General features: G+C 31.4%; 1 long non-coding RNA gene across 1 annotated transcript; it reads left to right on the top strand.

Moving 5' to 3' along the window:
• The first annotated feature begins 3,967 nt into the window (after positions 1–3,967).
• Positions 3,968–7,550, top strand: LOC141662146 (uncharacterized). The gene is made up of 4 exons (XR_012550276.1): positions 3,968–4,383; positions 5,341–5,449; positions 5,640–5,840; positions 7,027–7,550. It is a non-coding gene; the product is annotated as an uncharacterized LOC141662146 (long non-coding RNA).
• Positions 7,551–11,937: the final 4,387 nt, after the last annotated feature.

Here is an 11,937-nt window from a genome sequence, read left to right as displayed (position 1 = left end):
TTGAGTTGCTCCTATCTGAGCTCAGATGGAACAGTATTAACGGTGGGGAAATTATTTATCTTGGTGAACCTCCATTTATTCCTGCATATCCTTTCGTTGCAACCCTACATCCAATGTAAGCATAAGCCCCACATTATAAATTTTCTAATTATTTTTTATTTAATTTACTATAGCCCCAAATGTTTCTCTGTGCGAGTAAGGAATTTGTTGTTCATTTCTCAGCCATAGTCAACCTCAAAATGTTGTGTTTTTCATAAATATGTAGTACTATATAGAGTGAGAGGGGGCTTATACATCTTGAAGGAGACTCCTAGTAGTTCTTCTCTGTTGTGCGAATATGGAATTATTTGTTGTTCTTCATTTAAATTTTCTTCCCTCTTACAACTTTCATTGTGTCAGCTGCAATCTAGCATAATATAGTAAATTGTGCCCCAGAGATATATACTAAATGATGACTACCATAACTATAAGTGACTAACTTATTATGATCCTATAAATGAAAACCTGTTTTGTTAAATTTGTTCCATCCTCAATGGAATCTGCAGTTAGGTAGGTGTATTTAATATTACTAACTATTTTGCTTTTAATGGTAAGCTAGGAATGCTTATTTCTAAAAAGAAAAAAAATCCTGCCTTGTTAAATGTGTAGTAAAATATGTTGCACAATATTATATGCTATCCGAAACAAATCAGAGTTTCTTGTTTTCAAATTCATGTATATTTTTTTTCTGAAAAATGAAAAATATATTATTGACTACAAAATGTTTTTCTGTGTTTCACAGGGAATAATTTGGGGAATAAGTTGACATCAGCACTCTCGATTTTGTTTCTACTATGTTTAATTTTTAACGAATGTAAGAAATGAAATGTAACGGGGAATATTGTATGATCTGCATTTTAATTTACATAATAGAACTACTTGCTGAAAATTTGAGAAGACACCGTGTCTAGCCAGTTTTAGATTTTCTACATTTTATGTATTATTTCGGTGTGTGTACCTAGACACATTATATAATTTTTTAATGTAGTTTTTATCTTGATATACTTAGTACCCGCTGAGATTATTATTTATTAATGTTCATTACAACAAGTTGGGGCATCTATGGTAGTCTTTTTTTATTGAAATTGTCAAATTGAACCAACTACGAAGAAAATTTTCCGTTGCTTTTGCTTTTGCTCGAGTAGTAAGTTCAAATTTTCATCACAAATTTGCATTTCTTCATAAGTAAAAGCACCGAGATCCACTTTAGAAATTTAATAACAAATAAACTTACGAGTGAAACAATCATCGTATGTTGTTAATTTCAGACAGAAAAACGTCATATTTTAGTATATGAGATCCTCTTGGTTGTCAAATTTAATATAAAAATAAAATTAAAAATATAAAAAATTACTACATTACGACGGAATATGTTATGAACAACCATCGTAAATAACCCACAATTATGAATAACACTACAACAAAACTGGCTATTTACGACGGTTAACTTACGACGGAAAAAGGTGCGCACTTTTCTTATGACAAAAATTTAGATTCCGTCGTAAAGTTTTACGACGATAGGACTAATCCGTCGTAAGTATATTATTTTATTATTAAACTTACGGTCAAATGTGGCAAACAGTCAACTATGAGATATACTTTACGACGGAATTTATATTTCGTCGTAAGTTGAAATATTTCATTATTATTCTATTATTAAATTTATTTACAAAAAAGGATAATAAAAATTTAATTATAATAACGACATCGTTTAATTATAAATTATGATGGAAATCCTGTCGTCGTAAGTAGTATTTACGACAGAACTGTTTCCGCCGTAAGTTTCCCACCTTCCACATTAAATCCCACATGCTAGCCGTACAAAAATAATATTTTTTTTATTAAAGCTTACAACGGTATATAAATTCCGTCGTAAATTAATACCAATTCAAACTAGTCAAACTGATTCTTGACTGTTAAAACGACAAACCAAATAAATTTATTTTGATATGAAATTCTGATTATATCACTAATATATATATCTATTGACATCCATACGGTTGGATTGTTAAGAAATATTTTTAAAATAATCGAAACACTAATTCACGATTAAACACTAGTTACGTGTACTAGTCAAACTGATGCTTGACTGTTAAAATGAAAAACCAAATAAATTTATTTTGATATACAATTTTGGTTATATCACTAATATATATATCTATTAGCATCCATACGGTTGGATCGTTGAGAAATATTTTTTAAATAATCGAAACACCTATATAAGATTAAACTGTAATTACATGTACTAGTCAAACTGATGCTTGACTGTTAAAACGACAAACCAAATAAATTTATTTTGATCTGAAATTTTGGTTATATCACTAATATATATATGTATTGACATCCATATGGTTGGATCATTGAGAAATATTTTTAAAATAATCGAAACACCAATTAAGAATTAAACACTAGTTACGTGTACTAGTCAAACTGATGCTTGACTATTAAAACAACAAACCAAATAAATTTATTTTGATATACAATTTTGGTTATATCACTAATATATATATCTATTAACATCCATATGGTTGGATCGTTGAGAAATAGTTTTTAAATAATCGAAACACCTATTCAAGATTAAACACTAGTTACGTGTACTAGTCAAACTGATGCTTGACTGTTAAAACGGCAAACCAAATAAATTTATTTTGATATTAAATTTTGGTTATATCACTAATATATATATCTATTAGCATTCATACGGTTGGATCGTTGAGAAATATTTTTAAAATAATCGAAATACAAATTCACGATTAAACACTAGTTACATGTATTAGTCAAACTAATGCTTGATTGTTAAAACGGCAAACCAAATAAATTTATTTTGATATACAATTTTGGTTATATCACTAATATATATCTATTAACATCCATATGGTTGGATCGTTCAGAAATATTCTTTAATAATCGAAACACCTATTCAAGATTAAACACTAGTTACGTGTACTAGTCAAACTGATGTTTGACTGTTAAAAGGGCATACCAAATAAATTTATTTTGATATGAAATTTTGGTTATATCACTAATATATATATATATCTATTAACATCCGTACGGTTGGATCATTGAGAAATATTTTTAAAATAATCGAAACACCAATTCACGATTAAACACTAATTACGTGTACTAGTCAAACCGATGCTTAACTGTTAAAACGACAAACCAAATAAATTTATTTTGATATGAAATTTTGGTTATATCACTAATATATATCTATTGACATCCATACGGTTGAATCGTTGAGAAATATTTTTAAAATAATCGAAACACCTATTCAAGATTAAACACTAGTTACGTGTACTAGTCAAACTGATGCTTGACTCTTAAAAGGGCAGACCAAATAAATTTATTTTGATATGAAATTTTGGTTATATCACTAATATATATATCTGATGAGATCCATATGGTTGGATCGTTGAGAAATATTTTTAAAATAATCAGAACACCAATTCACGATTAAACACTAGTTACGTGTACTAGTCAAACTGATGCTCGACTGTTAAAATGGCAAATCAAATAAATTTATTTTGATATGAAATTTTGGTTATATCACTAATATATATCTATTAACATCCATATGGTTGGATCGTTGAGAAATAGTTTTAAAATAATCGAAACACCAATTCACGATTAAACATTAGTTAAATGTACTAGTCAAACTGATGCTTGACTGTTAAAATGACTAACCAAATAAATTTATTTTAATATGAAATTTTGGTTATATAACTTATATATATATATATATATAATAACATCCATATGGTTGGATCGTTGAGAAATATTTTTAAAATAAATTTTAGGAAATAAATAATTTTAATTAATATACAATCTTATTATTATAATTTTTTCATCCAAATCACTCCCGCATTTATCCCCATTTAATTTCACTTCCGTCTTCTCTCTTCAATAAAACATAAACCTAAATGGCTCATTCTTCCTTCATCCGCCACACAAAATCACTCATTATTCATCTCAAACAAAGTCTAGGGATTGAAAGAGAGACTGAAAGAGAGATTGAAAGAGAGATATATAGAGAGAGATTGAGAGAGACTGAAAGAGAGATTGAAAGAGATAGATATATATAGAGAGAGAGATGGATCGGGTAAGGAACGGGAGTCCAGCGCACTCACGGAAGTGGAGTGGATGTTCAGGAAGCACCGAATCATTATCTTCGGCGAGATCACCGGCGTATCCTTAATCTCGCCTCTCTCTGGCAGTCGGAATGTCAAGTATTAAGAGAACTCAGAGTTTCGCAGTAATTTGAAGCCTGGTAATGGCTCTAGTAATGGTAGTTGTGCTGCTGGTTTTTCGCTTTCTAAGCCTAATCGAGCTCCCTCACCTGCGGTATTGTTGCATAAATCTTTTATTCATCTATTTAGTTTCGATTTAATTATGTCTCTTGATCCAATTATCGATAGAAATGATGCCATTGCAATAGTGTAGTTTCTTATTACTTATGTATATTACACTATGCTTTCTTTTGATCCAATTATAATTGATATGATGATATATAGTTGTGTTGCTTCTTATTTGTTTATCTTCCAAAACTGACCGGTCATCATATAAGCCAATTGCTTAAGTGGTATTAATGTTATATGAAATGTTCACAGCGGAACAATTCTACGTGAAATGATAAATTTAATAAAATTTGATTTATCAGAGTAAGTTTTATTATTCTTCTAGTCACAATCGGTTCCCTTTTAACCCATGGGCCGTCATGCCTGCTGGTCACCGTAGATCATGATCGTCAAAGGTAGGACGTTAGTTCAAAACTTGTGGAATATGCAACAAAGAACTGAAGAAAATTTAGTAGAAGATAAAATATCATATGTTTTTGTGAATTATGTATGAGTTGTAGGATTTAGTGGTTGTAATGTGATATGGTAGGCCTTAATATGTCTGAGTAACGGAGGATGTAGGTTTTAATACTGATAAGTGATAACTTATAATGTTGCAGAAGCTATATACAAACTAGACAGGGTTGTTTGGCATCAAAATTTTGTGATCCAAAAATCCAAACAGTACAATATCAAGTGTGAGTGGAAAAATAAGTAATGTTGAGAGATCTAAGAGCGATGATGTTATAGATTGTGATCATAAAGATGGTGATAATTCAAGAAAAAAGTTGAGGCTTTCTAAAGATCAGGCTGCTATTCTTGAAGATAGCTTTAAAGAACATAACACACTTAATCCAGTAAATGTATATAAGTATGTTTTGAGTAGGATGTTCATGTTTATGCTTGTATATGGAGTGAGGGTATTTTGGGTAATTTACTCAAAAGGATATGGTTTGTTTTGCAGAAACAGAAGCTGGCTTTAGCAAAAAAAACCAGGTTTGAGACCTCGTCAAGTAGAGGTCTGATTCCAGAACAGAAGGGCCAGATGAGAGACTTGTCTTAGTCAGTTATTCGTAAGGGCTTTTTTTGGTATTTCAGTTTCAATATTCTTACATGGCATACTGATACGAAATGTAGATGTTAATGATTTTAATGATTCAAAACTACACTAGTACCATAATTCATATCCGGGTTCACTTTTCTTTTTTACCGGTGCTTAAATTTCTATAGTGACAAAAAAAATTAATTTTACTATTTATGCAGATTCAATTTGGGCTGGAGTGAGATAGAAGAAGCTGAGAAGGAGCGTTTAGAGAAGTGCATACAAGCTCGCTTTTGTGCCAAGAGCATCTCGAACCGTTTCACATTATTTAGTAGAATTGTTTAGTGAAATGCCATAGAGGAATGTGATTACTTGGATGTATGCTAACTTTTGGATCACGGGTACAATAATTATAGTTCGAGGTATGTAACATTTACCTTTATGAATCCTGAGTTTTTTTGTTGTTTATTGTTTTTCTTATATTTGAGAGACTGTAGAGTAGAAACTGTGACAAGCTTAGCCCTTTACCGAAATAGTGATTGCTAAACTGGTCTATATAGTTCATACCATCTTAGATGTGTTGTAATTTCCCTTGTTACTATTATTTGTTCACAGGTATTTTGATTTCCCTGAACCATGCTCGTTTAGTCATCTTAATTACTGCTATCTATGCTATCTATTCTGTTAAAGTTCGAGTGGGATGGCTTGGTGTTGTTTTTCAGTCTTCTAAAGTGTCTATGTAGAGTCCTTCAAATTGTTGCAGATTGCTACTATTGTGATTTCCCTTATTTTGCACAATGACACCTTTCATGTGATTCCGTGTGTGTGTCTGTGTGTTAATCTTATTATAAAGATGGTGGTAATTTCAGAGCAAATTTTAATATACTTATGGTTTATAAATTTATAACCACTTTTAACGAACTCCTTAAAAGAATTGTTCGAGTCTTCCTCTGCAAATTCAGTCTTTATTGAAATATTGTCAGGGGCTTCATTTTGTCTTGGAATTCATGCCTCGAAGAAAAAATGGTACGAAGATGCCATAATTTGTAAGAAATGATGGGTGAACTACTTAAAATCGGACTGAAAATTGCGTCCTGGGTCGAATTGGGGTTGCCGGAAAGTGACCGGAATCCGGCCAATTTTTTTTTTTAAATCTGGAAATACAAACTTATGACGGTTGTTCATCATATATTCCGTCGTAAGTTCTTCATAAATTGATTTATTATTTTATTAAAAATATGGGCCATGCTTGCTAACTTGCGATGCAATTTGAACTTGCGACGCAATTTGAACTTACGACACAATTTTATTTTATGACGCAAATCTGAACATACTACTCGAGCAAAAATGACAAATTTTTTTCATCGTAAATGGCTCAATTACGACGATTTCAGTTCAAAAAAACCGTCGTAAATGGTCAAATTTGTTGTAGTGTAACCCAAAAATATTAAAATAAGCGATATGTTTTTTTCTAGGTTTCTAGCCATTTTTGGCTTTTGAATCCATTCATTAATCTGTCTGATCACACATAATCTACATACAACTGTAGCCCAAACCAACACAAATTTCATGTCATAAATACTAACGACGATTTCATATTTTTTGTAGTAAGATGGCGTGCCCAAATTGTAGCTCTTGTTGTAAATATCTCTGGAAAAGTTGTTCTGTATAATCTCCAAAGTAAGAAAGTTGAGGTGCTGCTATTTGAGCTCAGATGGAACGGTATTAACGGTGGGTCAATTCTTTATATTGGTGAACCTCCATTTATTCCTGCATATCCTTTCGTTGCAACCCTACATCCAATGTAAGCATAAGCCCCTCATTACAAATTTTCTAATTATTTTCTATTTAATTTACTATAGCTTATATTTGGAAAGCATACGGGAACTGACATGTTTATGTTATGTATCTGCTATTACCTTTACCTGTGTTGATGTTTACGCCAAATGTTTCTCTGTGCGGGTAAGGAATTTACTGTCCATTCCACAGCCACACTTAACCTCAAAATGTTCTGTTTTTCATAAATATGTAGTACTAGAGTGAGAGGGGATTATACATCTTGAAGGAGACTACTAGTAGTTCTTCTCTGTTGTGCGAATATGGAATTAGGGGTTGTTCTAATTCATTCAAATTTTCTTCCCACTTACAACTTTCGTTGTGTCAGCTGCAATCTAGCATAATATAGTAGATTGTGCCCAGAAGATATATACTAAATGAAACAAATCAAAGTTTTTTCTTTTCAAATTCATTTATATTTTTTTCTAAAAATTGAAAGTTATATTGATTATAAAATGTTTTTATGCATTTTACATGGAATAATTTGGGCGATTAAGTTGACATCAGCGCTTTCGACTTTGTTTCGACTAAGTTTTTAAAGAATGTAAGCAATGGATGTAACAGGGATATTGTATGATCTGCATTTTAATTTACATAATAGACCTTATTGCTAAAAATTTGAGAAGACACCGTGTCTAAACGATTTTAAATTTCTTACATTTTATGTATTATTTCCGTGTGGGTACCTAGACACATTATATAGTTTTTTAATGTAATTTTTATCTTGATCTACTTAGTACCCCAGTGAGATTATCATATATTAATGTTCATTACAACAAAACAGGGCATTTATGATGGTCTTTTTTTTAATTAAAATTTTTGAACCAATTACGATGAAAAATTTTCGTCACTTTTGCTTTTGCTCGAGTAGTAAGTTCAAATTTTTATCACAAATTTGCATTTCGTCGTAAGTAAAGGCACCACAATCCACTTTAGCAAGTTAATAACAAATAAAATTATGATGAAATAATCATCATATGTTGTTAACTTCCAACACAAAAATGTCGTATTTTAGTATATGTGAACCTGTTGCTTGTTAAATTTAGTATAAAAATAAAATATGAAATATGAAAAATTAGTACATTACAACGAAATATGTTATCAACAACCCTCGTAAATGACCCAGAATTTTAGCAACGAATAACCCAAAAATATTAAATTTAATGATATGCTTTTTTCCAAGGCCATTTTCGGCTTCTGAATCAATTCATTAATCTGTTTGATAACATATAATATACGTACAATTGTAGCACAAACCAACACCAATTTTATGTCGTAATTATTTACGACGAACGATTTCATGTTTTTCGTCATAAGACGGCGCACCCAAATTTTTTGTCATAAGTTTTTCGTTGTAAATGCCTATTTTTGTTGCACTAATTTACTTATACAGTAAATTTTTGTTGTTTCCTGCATTTAAAATGTTTGTATTTGTTCAATTTTTTTGGTTTCATATGACCGTGATCGTTAATGGGGATGAACTCTTACAAATTGTTATGCTTGAATTCTACTTGATTTTTAAATAGTAGCAAATGAACACAATTTTTAAGGTATGGTCTGTAGGTTGAGCACATCATATTTCCGTTTGTCAGTTTGCGAAAAAGTTCAATTATGGACTAATTTTTTTATGAGTGATAAATAAAATATAACATAAATCCAGTTATGTATTATGGATATTTTTACATACTTGAATCCGTATTGATATTTTAATTTGATGCGAGCCATATTTCGTGGAATTCGGACGGGAAACTGAGTAGATTTGACGGAAATGACCTTATCGGTGAATACTCAAAGGGGTTAGTACACGGTTTTTTCTCCGATACCGAGTCAGGATGTATTATGGATATTTTCATATACTTGAATCCATATTGATATTTTAATTTGATCCGAGCCATATTTCGCGGAATTCGGACGAGAAACTGAGTAGATATGACGGAAATGGAGTTTTCGGTGAATACTCAAAGATGTTAGTACACGGTTTTTCTCCGATACTGAGTCGGGATGTATTCTGGATATTTTCACATACTTGAAAAGTAAGAAAGTTGATGTACTGCTAGATGCGCTCATATTCAATCTACAATGTTGGACAAATAATATTTTTTCTCCGCTTCCTTTCGTTTCTGCATATTCATTTGTTGCAACCCTATATCCATTGTAAGCACAAACTCCCCATTAGAAAATTGTTTAATTAGTTCTAAAAGTTAATTTCTTCATAATTTTATTATTTATATGTTTAATTTACTATACATCTTGCAGTACTTTTGGGTTCTGCATTCTATTGTGGCTTATATACTTTTAAATGGGAGAGCATATGGGAATTGACATGTATCATAAAGTGTATCATGTTTTCATAAACAATGACCAAGCCATCTAGATATCTAGTTTTCTTACCTATTTTTTTATTGTCAGTTACTACCGATGATAGGTAATTATAAGTGCTTCAGTCATTGTGCTTCGATGATAGTTTACTTGGTTTAGTAATTGTTCCTTGCTAGGTTTATTTAATAGCTGCAATTTTTGCCTTTGATGACAAGCTAAGAATTTGTATTTCTAATAACACATTTTATATTTCTACTTCCGTACATGTACTATCTGAAACATATCATAGTTTCTCTATTTCTCAGCTTTGTTGGTTCTTTTACTCTAAACTTTTATTTATTTAGTTTTGCTATATTTTGTTTTTATACTTTTAGACTTAGTCTACATATGTGAAGTAGTTGCTTGCTTTTAGGATAGTTGCTTGCTTTTAGAAGATTAGATGAATAATGTTCAGTAGTGGAGACTTGTTAGGAGTTTAGTTATTTTCCCTAGTTTGTAGCTTGCTTTCTCTGTGTACACGGTTTAAATATCTCTTCTGCGGTTCTAATAAAAACTACGCTATTTGATAGCACATCTTTTGTTTTCTCTCAGTTTTCATAACAAACACAACAAGTATAACCAACAAACTTGTATTAGAGTACTTGGTACAAACAGTTGATGCCCAAGTACATTCCAAATGCAGTGTCGATAATGGAACCAGGGAAAAACAAAGATAGTGCGGTTAGTTTGAATTACCCCTTGTTGATGAGAGGTAATTATACAACATGGGCTTTGAAAATGAAGGTATATATGCAGGCCCATGGCGTCTGGGATGCAGTGGTACCTAAAGATCCAAAGGCACCAATTGATGACAAGATGGACAAAATCGCTATGGCAGCCATTTATCAAAGTATTCCAGAAGACATTCTCCTTTCACTGGCTGAGAAAGAAACTGCAAAAGAAGTTTGGGAGGCAATTAAAGTAATGTGTCAGGGTGTAGAACATGTGAAGAATACAAAGATACAAACGCTCAAGGCTGAATTCGAGTCACTAAGCATGAAGGACTCAGACTGTCTCGATGATTTCTGTTTGAAGATCACAGGCAGGGTGACAAACATTCATGCACTTGGAGAGGAAGTTGGTGTAGCTTATGTCATGAAGAAAATATTAAGAGCAGTACCCACAAAGTTCTTGCAGATTGCGTCCACCATTGAACAGTTTAGAGATCTGGATACAATGATAATAGACACTACAAGAAAAAAGTCCATAGACATCGGTTTTTGGCCGATGTCTATGTTGTTTGGCAACCGATGTTGATGTCGGTGATGTCTATTCTAGGCACCGGCCATAACCCGATGTCTTTACTTACTTAGACATCGTTTGTGACAAAAAAAATGATGTTTATGCACTGTTTTTTTACAAAAAATGTTAGAAATAAATAATTTAATAAATAAATTACACCTATTACAACATATTAAACATATTACGAGCTATGTTTTTTTCCACATAGACATCGAGTATTTTCATTTAGGTGATGTAAAATCAGATATTAAACATCGATTTCTTTAGTGAAAGGTGATGTCTATATCGACACATAAACATCAGTTTTATCCCAAACAAAGTGTTATCTATGTTTAATTTAGACTTTAACATGTCAGTCTTTGACATCAATTATTCATCTAAAAGCTATGTACATTAACTTTTTTGACATCAGTTTTTCTTCTTTAAAAGTGATGTATATATTGTCACATAAACATCAGTTTTATCTCAAACAAATTGATGCCTATTTTCAATTTACACTTGAACATGGCAGTTTTTGACATCAGTATTTTTATCTAAAAGCATGTACATTAACTTTTTTTGACATCAGTTTTTGTTCTTTAAAAGTGATGTACAATTGCTTTTGTAACTAAGATATATCAAATATACGGAACTTGCACTCAAGTAAACTAAAGAAATAATAGATTTGAATATATGCTTAAATACATAGTCTGGTCCTTTATCATCATCAAAATAAACTGCATCTTACATTGAAAAGATACTAGTTTGTTTTCTGCTATGCCCATCAATTCATCATCTATATATTTTGGTGAAGCATCTACATTCTCACGAAGACTGGATCCAAGTTCCCGCTGTGTTTTAGAGTTTTGTCCACCAGTTGACTTCTGCAACACGTCTAAATAGATGCATGTTCCAGATAATTATTGGCGAAAAAGATTTAAAGGTGGCCTGTAAAATAGTGAAGTACGATGCTCAAGGTTTTTATGGAGTATACCCAAAGTCAAAGCAGGGACAGAGAAAATATATATATCAGTGTGCAGAAGTTCTTTATAGTTTATACCTCTCAGCAGAAATGTGGTGCATTCGCGATCTGAGATTAGTATA

Source organism: Apium graveolens, chromosome 5 (assembly GCF_009905375.1).
Source record: "Apium graveolens cultivar Ventura chromosome 5, ASM990537v1, whole genome shotgun sequence".
NCBI classification, from domain to species: Eukaryota; Viridiplantae; Streptophyta; class Magnoliopsida; order Apiales; family Apiaceae; genus Apium; species Apium graveolens.
This window is presented reverse-complemented; position numbering and strand designations above follow the sequence as displayed.